Genomic DNA, 9,248 nt, shown 5'->3' with positions numbered 1-9,248 from the left:
ATTTATTTAAATAATGAATATTTAGTTATATTCTGATAGATATTATATATCACTTCTAAGTTTCTTTTATCTAACCAATTATAAGCAAATAAGTCAACAATATTTTTAGTTTCACTAGATATTCTACATTTAATATACTAAATTGTACAAATGCAGTTTGAGCAAAATTAGTAGCCAAATATAGAAATTTTTATGTAGTTTAATTTCAGAGTAATATCCATATTAATGTTGTGCCAATTCTTTTCACTCTTTACCCAATGTGAGCTCAACAATAAAGTCAGAGGCATTTCAATCAAAATATATAACTCACTGTGTGAGTACAAAACAATACACTGCCTCCCCTGTTGCTTATGTGAGTCAGGTTGGAAAAATAATCCCTCTGTGAAGATTCTAGAGCAGGGGTCTCAAACTCGCGGGCCATTTGCAGCCCTCTGTACAACATTTTGTGGCCCGTTGCTGGCCTTCAAATATCGTAGTATACATGATTATTCACTTACTGAATAATCGCAATAAAAATCACATTAGTAAGAAAAAATCGCATTAAACATATGCATATCCTGAGCAGTTCTGTTTGGGGTATGCAAATGTTTAATGCGATTTTTTGCGATTTTTTTATCTTGAATATTCGGTAAGTGAATAATCGCAAATAATTTGCGCCTAGCGCAGACATCATTTCTGCTGCTCCTGCCCGCTGTCCCTTGCATTATCGGAGGCCTAAGGGAGAGAAGTTTATTACGGAATTAGATTTTGTCACACCTTCATCATGACTTCATCAAAGCCTGCAGTGAAGAGAAAGATTGATGACGAACACAGACAATTTCAGGAAAAGTGGGAGACGCAGTATTTCTTTGTTGAGCACAGGGGCATCCCCACATGTCTTATTTGCTCAGAGAAAGTTGCAGTGCACAAGGAATACAACTTGAAACACCATTATTCAACTAAACATGCTGAAGAATGTGCAAAATATCAAGAAAACGAGAGAGCCAAGCGGGTTGCCAGTCTTAAAGCATGTCTACATGCAACAAGATTTCTTCAAGAAAGCAACCAAAGAGAATGTTGCATCAGTCGAAGCTAGTTACATGGTTAGTGAGATGATTGCTAAGGCAGGGAAACAATTCACAGAATGAGAGTTTGTTAAAAAAAATAATGCGGGGCTGGAGAGATAGCATGGAGGTAAGGCGTTTGCCTTTCTTGCAGGAGGTCATCGGTTCGAATCCCGGTGTCCCATATGGTCCCCTGTGCCTGCCAGGAGCAATTTCTGAGCCTGGAGCCAGAAATAACCCCTGAGCACTGCCGGGTGTAACCCAAAAACCACACAAAAAAAAAAATGCATGTTACAGGCTGCAAGTATTATCTGTCCAGAAAAGAAAGTTCAGTTTAGCAAAATCAGCCTTTCTGCCAACACGGTGGCAGAGCGCATTTCTGACATGTCAAGTGACATTTATCATCAACTGTGTAAGAAAGCCAAATGTTTTGATGCATACTCAGTTGCTCTTAAAGAAGGCACAGATATGACAGACACTGCGCAGCTCACAATTTATGACCGTGGTGTTGATTGCAATTTTGAATTAACAGAGGAGCTGCTCACAGTAATTCCAATGCATGGCTAGACCACCACTAATGAGATATTTTGGCATCTGTGTGATGCCATTGAGAATGCAGGTTTGCCATGGAAGAGGTTTGTTGGAATAGAAACCGATGGAGCACCATTGATGACAGGGAGGAAAAATGGACTGGTAGGACTTGTTCAAAAAAAACTTAAGAAGGAGAGTGTAGAGAAGGCCATTGCTCTTCACTGCATTATCCATCAGCAGGCCCTTTGCAGTAAATGTATGCCGTGTGACAATGTGATGTCTGTTGTTGTGAAATGCATCAACCAAATCAGATCCAGGGGCTTAAAGCACAGGAGGTTCTGTGCTTTTTTAGAGGAAATGGAATCAGAATATGGAGATGTGCTCTATTTCACTGAGGTAAATTGGCTCAGCAGGGGAAATGTCCTGAGAAGATTTTTTGAGTTGAGAGAAGAAGTGAAAGCCTTCATGAAGAAGGATGGGAATGCTGTTTCTGAGTTGAGTGATCACAAATGGCTCATGGACTTAGCTTTTCTTGTTGACATCACACATAAGCTAAATGTACTAAACAAGATGTTACAAAGTCCGGGACAGCTTATCAGTGCTGCTTATGACAAAGTGAAAGCATTCTCCACAAAACTTGTGTTATGAAAATCCCAGCTCTCTCAAACAAACCTTTGCCATTTCCCAGCATGCAAGGAACTTGTGGATGCAGGCATACCATTCAGTGGTGAGAAATATGTGGATGCTATTTTTAAGCTAGAGAAGGAATTTTATCACAGATTTGCAGACTTCAAAAAGCACAGAGCCACTTTCCAAATTTTTGTGGACCTCCTTTCCTTTGATGTGCAAGATGCCCCTCCTCTGCTTCAAATGGAGCTCATTGACCTGCAGTGCAACTCTGATCTCAAAGCCAAGTTCAGGGAGATTAGTGAAAAAGCAGACATGCATGGGCAATTTTTGAGAGAATTGGCCCCAGCTTTCCTGAGCTTTCCCAAATGTTCAAGAGCACCATGTGCCTTTTTGGGAGCACATATTTGTGTGAAAAGTTATTCTCCACATTGAAGTTCAATAAGTCAAAGTACAGGTCTAGACTTAATGATGATCATCTTCAAGCCATACTGAGGGTTTCAACTGCTTCCTCTCTAAAGCCAAATGTGGTTCAGATTTGTGAGAAGAACACTGTCAAGTCTCTGGCAGCAAGGAATAGGCAAAAGATGCCAAGTTCAGAAGAACTGTTCATAATCTTCACTCAATGTTCTATTCATGTTCAGAAGAAATAATTAAAAGTGTTAATAATGACGTTTGAGGACTTTTTTTTTTGTGAAATACCTTATGTGGCCCTGCCTCACCCCAACTTTGCCTCTTGTGGCCCCCAGGTAAATTGAGTTTAAGACCCCTGTATTAGAATGATGGTGGTTCGAATCCCGGCACCCCACATGGTCTAGGCTAGCAATGACAAGGCAGATAACAGACAGCAGTACGATCCCCCAGCATCCCATATTGTCCCCCAAGCCAGCGGTGATTTCTGAGTGCATAGCCAGGAGTAACCCCTGAGCATCACCGGGTGTGGCCCAAAACAAAAAAAAAAAAAGAAAAGAAAAGGAAGATGGAAGAAATATTAGATATTTTTGATCAGAAACTTTGAGCAGTATTTCTTCAGAATGGGTTTTAAATTTATCCCCAAATAAGCTCCTGAAGATCTTTACATATGACTTTTTAAATCTTTTCATGACAAATAGCCTTAAATACATATTGGATACTCAATAGTACATAAGGTAGAGAAGGGAGAGAAGTGATGATACTCGATGGCAATAACTAGACAAAGGTATTTTCATGTACCAATATTAGGGAAATACTTATTTTCTTTTCAGGTACAGATAGACATAAATCAGTCACTTTATAAATATAATTTCAGAAAATTAAGTCAAGGTATAGGACAAGGATGTAAGTATCTAATGTGGGTGTTTCCTAAGAAACCTCCAGTAAGAAACTGAAATCTGTTACTTTCCACCTATCTGTTTGGTCTAAGAGTTAGTTCACACTGTCAATTTGATATTGACTAGTAATTTTATGGAGTAAAATTTATAGGAAATGTGGGGAATTAATCATTTTCTCTATTATTTTTCTATTTTTTCTTTTCCTCTATTATAATCAGAATTTTGAGACCACAGCAAAAACTTAGACATCATCACACAAATGTAATGCTGATTGGTAGAACTACAATTACAGCTCCAGGAATTTTAAACATCAACGTCTTAAGACACTTGGTTGAGGAATACATCTTGATTGCTTGCCTTTGTCTCTTGAGCATGTGTGAGTATTGATGTTCATATAGCCATGTATGTGCACTACATACATACACAGAGTTACATATAACAGAAAAGCAGAGATCAGTGTGATGTTTACACAAACAAGAAATGATAAGCATAAATAAATAGGGAATAAGTGCCCCTGAAGTCTCTTCAGGAAGTGTGGACCTACTGATACCTTCATTTTGGCTTATTTGAAATAAATTTTGAACACCTGACCTCTAAAACTAAGAATAAATTTCTGTAGTTTTGAGATACAAAGTTTTATATTACTATATTTTCTGGTGTATAAAAAGACTATTTATTTATTTTTAAATTTGTACTAATCTTCAGCTTAACACTATTATATGAACACTAATTATTCTGATCATATAACCCATGAACTCCATGTTTTATTTTGTATTTATAAATATCTTTATTTAAACACTTTGATTACAAACATGATTGTAGTTTGGTTTCAGTCATATAAAGAACACCCACCTTCTCCAATGCAACATTTCTATCACCAATGCCCCAAATCTCCCTCTTCTCTCCCTGTCCTTGGTCAGAAAGACAGGACTTCTACTTCCCTCATTCATTCACATTATGATAGTTGTCAGTGTAGTTATTTCTCTAACTGCACTCATCACTCCTTGTGGTGATCTTCATATTGTGAACTGGACCTTCTAGCCCTCATCTCTCTTGTCTCTGAGAATTATTACAAAAATGTCTTCTATTTTTCTTAAAACTCATGGATGAGTGGCATTATTCTGTGTCTATCTCTCTCCCTCTGACTTGTTTCACTCAGCATAATAGATTTCATGTACATTCATGTATAGGAAACTTTCATGACAGCTGCATAATATTCCACTGTGTATATATAACCACAGTTTCTTTAGCCATTCATCTGTTGAAGGGCATCTTGGTTATTTCCAGAATCTGGCTATTGTAAATAGTGCTGCAAGGAATATAGATGTGAGGAAAGGATTTTTTATTGTATTTTTGTGTTCTTAAGCTATATCCCTAGGAGTGGTATAGCTGAATCATATGGGAGTTCTATTTCCAGTTTTTTGAGGAATATTTATATTGTTTTCTATAAAGGCTGGACTAGATGGCATTCCCACCAGCAATGAATGAGAGTTCCTTTCTCTCCACATCCCCTCCAACACTGATAGTTCTTGTTCTTTGTGATATGTGCCAGTCTCTGTGATGTGAGATGGTACCTCATTGTTGTTTTGATTTGCATCTCCCTGATTATTAATGACATGGAGCATTTTTTCATGTGTCCTTTGGCCATTTGTATTTCTTCTTTGAAAAACCATCTGTTCATTTCTTTTCCCCATTTTTTGATGTGGTCAGATGTTTTTATTTTTTTTATTAAGTTCTCTCAGTACCTTGTATATCTTTGATATACAACCCCTTATCTGATGGGTATTGGGTGAATAGCTTCTTCCATTCTGTGGGTGGGTTTTGTATCCTAGGCACTATTTTCTTTGAGGTGCAGAAGCTTCTTAGCTTAATATAGTCCCATCTGTTTATCTCTGCTTCCACTAGTTTGGAGGGTGCTGTTTCCTCCTTAAAAATGCCTTTAGTCTCAATATCATGGAGTATCATACCTACATGTTCCTCTATATGCCTATGCTTTCAGATCTGATACCAAAATTTTTAATTCACTTGTATTTGACCTTTGTACATGGTAATAGATGGAGGTCTGAGTTCGCTTTTTTGCAGTGGCTAAACAGTTGATAAGAGAACTTTTTAACTCATGAAAAACTTCTTAAAAGTCAGGGGTCGTCTTATACGCCGGTATACAGCCTGCTAAAACTTACTCCAACTTTAGGGACGAGTGATCCTCCCTCCTCTTACCTCTGAATCCCATGCAGCTGCCAGGCATCATCACTCAATTCTCTGCTTGTCCTGATTAATCTTTCAGGGCACACAGAGGCATTGAGTTACTGAGCGCTGCATCCCATCCAGTCTCCAGGTGTCATCGCTGGTATGCAGCTTTCCAGTGTTCCAACCCTATATTTTAACAGGATAAGTAGAGGTCTTATATGCCCAGTCATCTTATATCTGAAAAATATGGTAATATTTAATGTGGTTTTGGAAATAAAGTAGAATTCAATCACCATTGATTAATAAATTGAAAAACTAAATATGGATTTTTATGATCACTTCATTGATAAACTAAAAGATTTATCTATCTGATACAAATGTATTGAGCATACTTATGGAAAAGAAAGACCTGATTTTTCATTGATCTCATCTTTCTAGTAGTTCAGTTGCTTTCAATTCTGATAAATATTAGATTAAACTGTGGAACCATTGAGGCCTAGATGTTTCTATTTTTTTTTATTATTACTCATGTGATTTTAATAGGTGACTATGCTTGAAAATGCCTTGAACAGGTTCTTCACACTTGCTGGAAAGTCCCAAATGTTTAGCTTTACTAGTATTTCAGAATAATGGAGGGCTAGGAACACTGAAGCCCTCCTTTATGTCCTTCATATAAAAACCAGAGTCACTGGATATTCTATTTCCTTTGAATCAGTTCTCTATATACTAAGGTTCCGCATTCCTGAACTCAATTGAATGTGGGATTGAATTTAATTGAATGGAATGCAGAACCTCTGGACATAGAAAACCCACTCAATTTATTAGGGGGAAAAATTGAGCCCATGAATGCTTAACCCATATTACTAAAAGGTCAGTTCTATGCCTATTTAAAATGCCATCACAGTGATTCTCTGAGATGGGCAGAATAGATACCATCCTTTTTTCCAGGTCATTGAGGTCTAGGAGAATTTATAATATGGAGTAGTAGTCCACCTTCAACTCACTGCCCCTAAGACTTCCTGGCACTATCACTGCTCTAAGTTTCTAATGACACTATATACCAAGTGCCATTCCCAAGAATTGTCCTGAGGGCTTAGATCTTGAAAATATTATGAACACCAAAGCCTGATCATTAGAACAGTGGAATCCAACTAGGAAAAAGTATTGACTTTTCCAATAGATTTATGTTTTCCTTCAATACATTTTACTTTTATTTTATTTAAATATTTAACTTATAAGCCAATGATTTTCATGCAAATTGTGAAAATTTTTCACCCTAAAAATACCAAGGATGGAATATGTCCCTAAGAAGATAGTTAGGTATTAGAATACAAAGAATTTGAAAGAATATAGCAGGAAATCATAGAGTAAATATCTGCTAGCAGCAAAAAAAAAATCAGGTGAGTATAAAATAAGACTTTTAGGGGGGATTAGATGTAGGGACTATGTGGGCAAAATAGGAAATTCATGACTTTTTAAAAAATAATTTTTATTGTGACCAAAGTTAATTATGAATCTTTCACAGTAGTATTTAAGGTACATAGTGACATTGAATCAGGGACATTCCCACCACCAGTATTGTCCTCCCTCCACCCCTGTTCCCAGCATGCATCCCAGATCCCTCACTTTGCCCCCCAGACTGCTAGTATAACTGGTCCCCCTCTTTGTATAGCTTGTTGTAGATTGGGTATTGATTCTGTTGTCATTGACTTTGGGTTTGATATTTAAGTCTGATCATTTTTTATTTCTATTCAATGTTCACACGACTGTTTGTTCCTGGTACCATCCTTTTTTTTTTTTACCCCTCAATTTACAAGGCAGAACAAGATGATTAAAGTTATGTGATTCTGTTTGAAAAAAAAGAAAAGAAAAAAGGCAAAAGGAAAAGATAAAAAATGGGAGGAGTCATCTAGAGGTTATAAATATCAACTTAAAAGAAGAAAGGGAAAAAAGAAGAAAAACAGAATTCATTACTTTATACTGTTAAGTGTACCTGTTGATTATCTATTATCTATATCTATATAATATATCTATATTATCCACCTTCTGATCTTCTTGTAACTATATTAACTACACTGTAAGAATAACTGCAGAATTATTACATACTAAATACAAATTAAATAAAAGACAGTATTCTTATATTATTGCATTTATCAGAGGCTCTTGTGATTCAGATTTGTTTAAAGTTCTCTTGGAACACCTGTCCTTTGACTCACTCTGCACACATAATAGTCATTGTCATAATAGTTTGTCTTAAATAGACATTCATTCCTCAATCTGTGACAAACTGTGACAATCCATCTATATAAGAACATTGTGCATCACTACTCCATGCTATTGACAAAGTCACAGAAACAAAATTTTCTCTTCAGTGTATCTTAAGATTAAGTCTGTACAAATGACATCTTTTGTGGATGTTATATGAGAACATGTTGTAAACAAAATGTATAAATTGGTTTTATTTGCTTTTTGTTTAATTTTTTAAATTAACTTCCTTGAATTTGTGAGTAATCTTGTGCAATTACTAAAATGTGATTCATTCTGAGAATAAATTCCAAATACTTTCAAGGATGATAAATTCAAAGATAAATTTCAAAGATGATAAATTTATATTCAAGCAGTGGTTCATGGAAACACAGATTTTCCTAGGAATTTCTGAAAAATCTATTTATTGAAAACATGCATGCTGCATTTTATCAAAGCTCAGTTCAATATTTTTATACATAAATTTGACTCTAGGAAGTGAAAACTTTTTTTTTGAAAAAGTTAAAAGTTTAGAGCACATTAAAAGTAAACTATAGGGACCTTAGAGGTGGCACTAGAGGTAAGGCATCTGCCTTGCAAGTGCTAGCCTAGGATGGACCATGGTTCGATCCCCCACAGTTCCATATGGTTCCCCCAAGCCAGGGGCGATTTATGAGTGCATAGCCAGGAGTAACCCCTGAGTATCAAACGGGTGTGGCCCAAAAATAAACAAAGAAAAAAGTAAAATATATTTTTATGGATGATTAATTTTTATTGACTTGTGCTTATCAATGATTCTAATCCCAATCAGCACCAGAATTGATGTTTCTAGTAGTAGATGGTAATACATTTTTGTCCATAAACATGTTTTATTTGTGCTACCCTCATGAAAACAATAAAGCATAAACTGATTTTAGAGCATGGGCTATGAACTAGTCTTCTATTTGAACTTATGTTTGGTCAATCACCAACCATTGTAAATTTAGGGAAAAGATTTTAAATCTTCCATACACACCTATAATTATATAACATAGTTGTTGTAAATCTAAATAAATTAATATAGGTAAATTAAAGTATATGGTTTGGTACATGTTAAAGATTATATAAGAATTTACTATTGTTATGGGACTTTTCATACCTCTTTGTCTAAATGATCTAAATGATTATCCTATTTCTCTAAATAATCTCATCTTCAATTTAATAATAATCCCATTATACAGTTCTAATCCTGGTTATTCCTTAGAGAGATCCATATCCCTAAAGTTCTCATGATATGCCCATTGATCACTTTTGCATGTCTTGAGGG

Source organism: Suncus etruscus, chromosome 2 (genome assembly GCF_024139225.1).
Source record: "Suncus etruscus isolate mSunEtr1 chromosome 2, mSunEtr1.pri.cur, whole genome shotgun sequence".
In the NCBI taxonomy this organism is placed as follows: Eukaryota; Metazoa; Chordata; class Mammalia; order Eulipotyphla; family Soricidae; genus Suncus; species Suncus etruscus.
The sequence above is the reverse complement of the archived record's forward strand: the minus strand, read 5'-3'. Positions refer to the sequence as shown.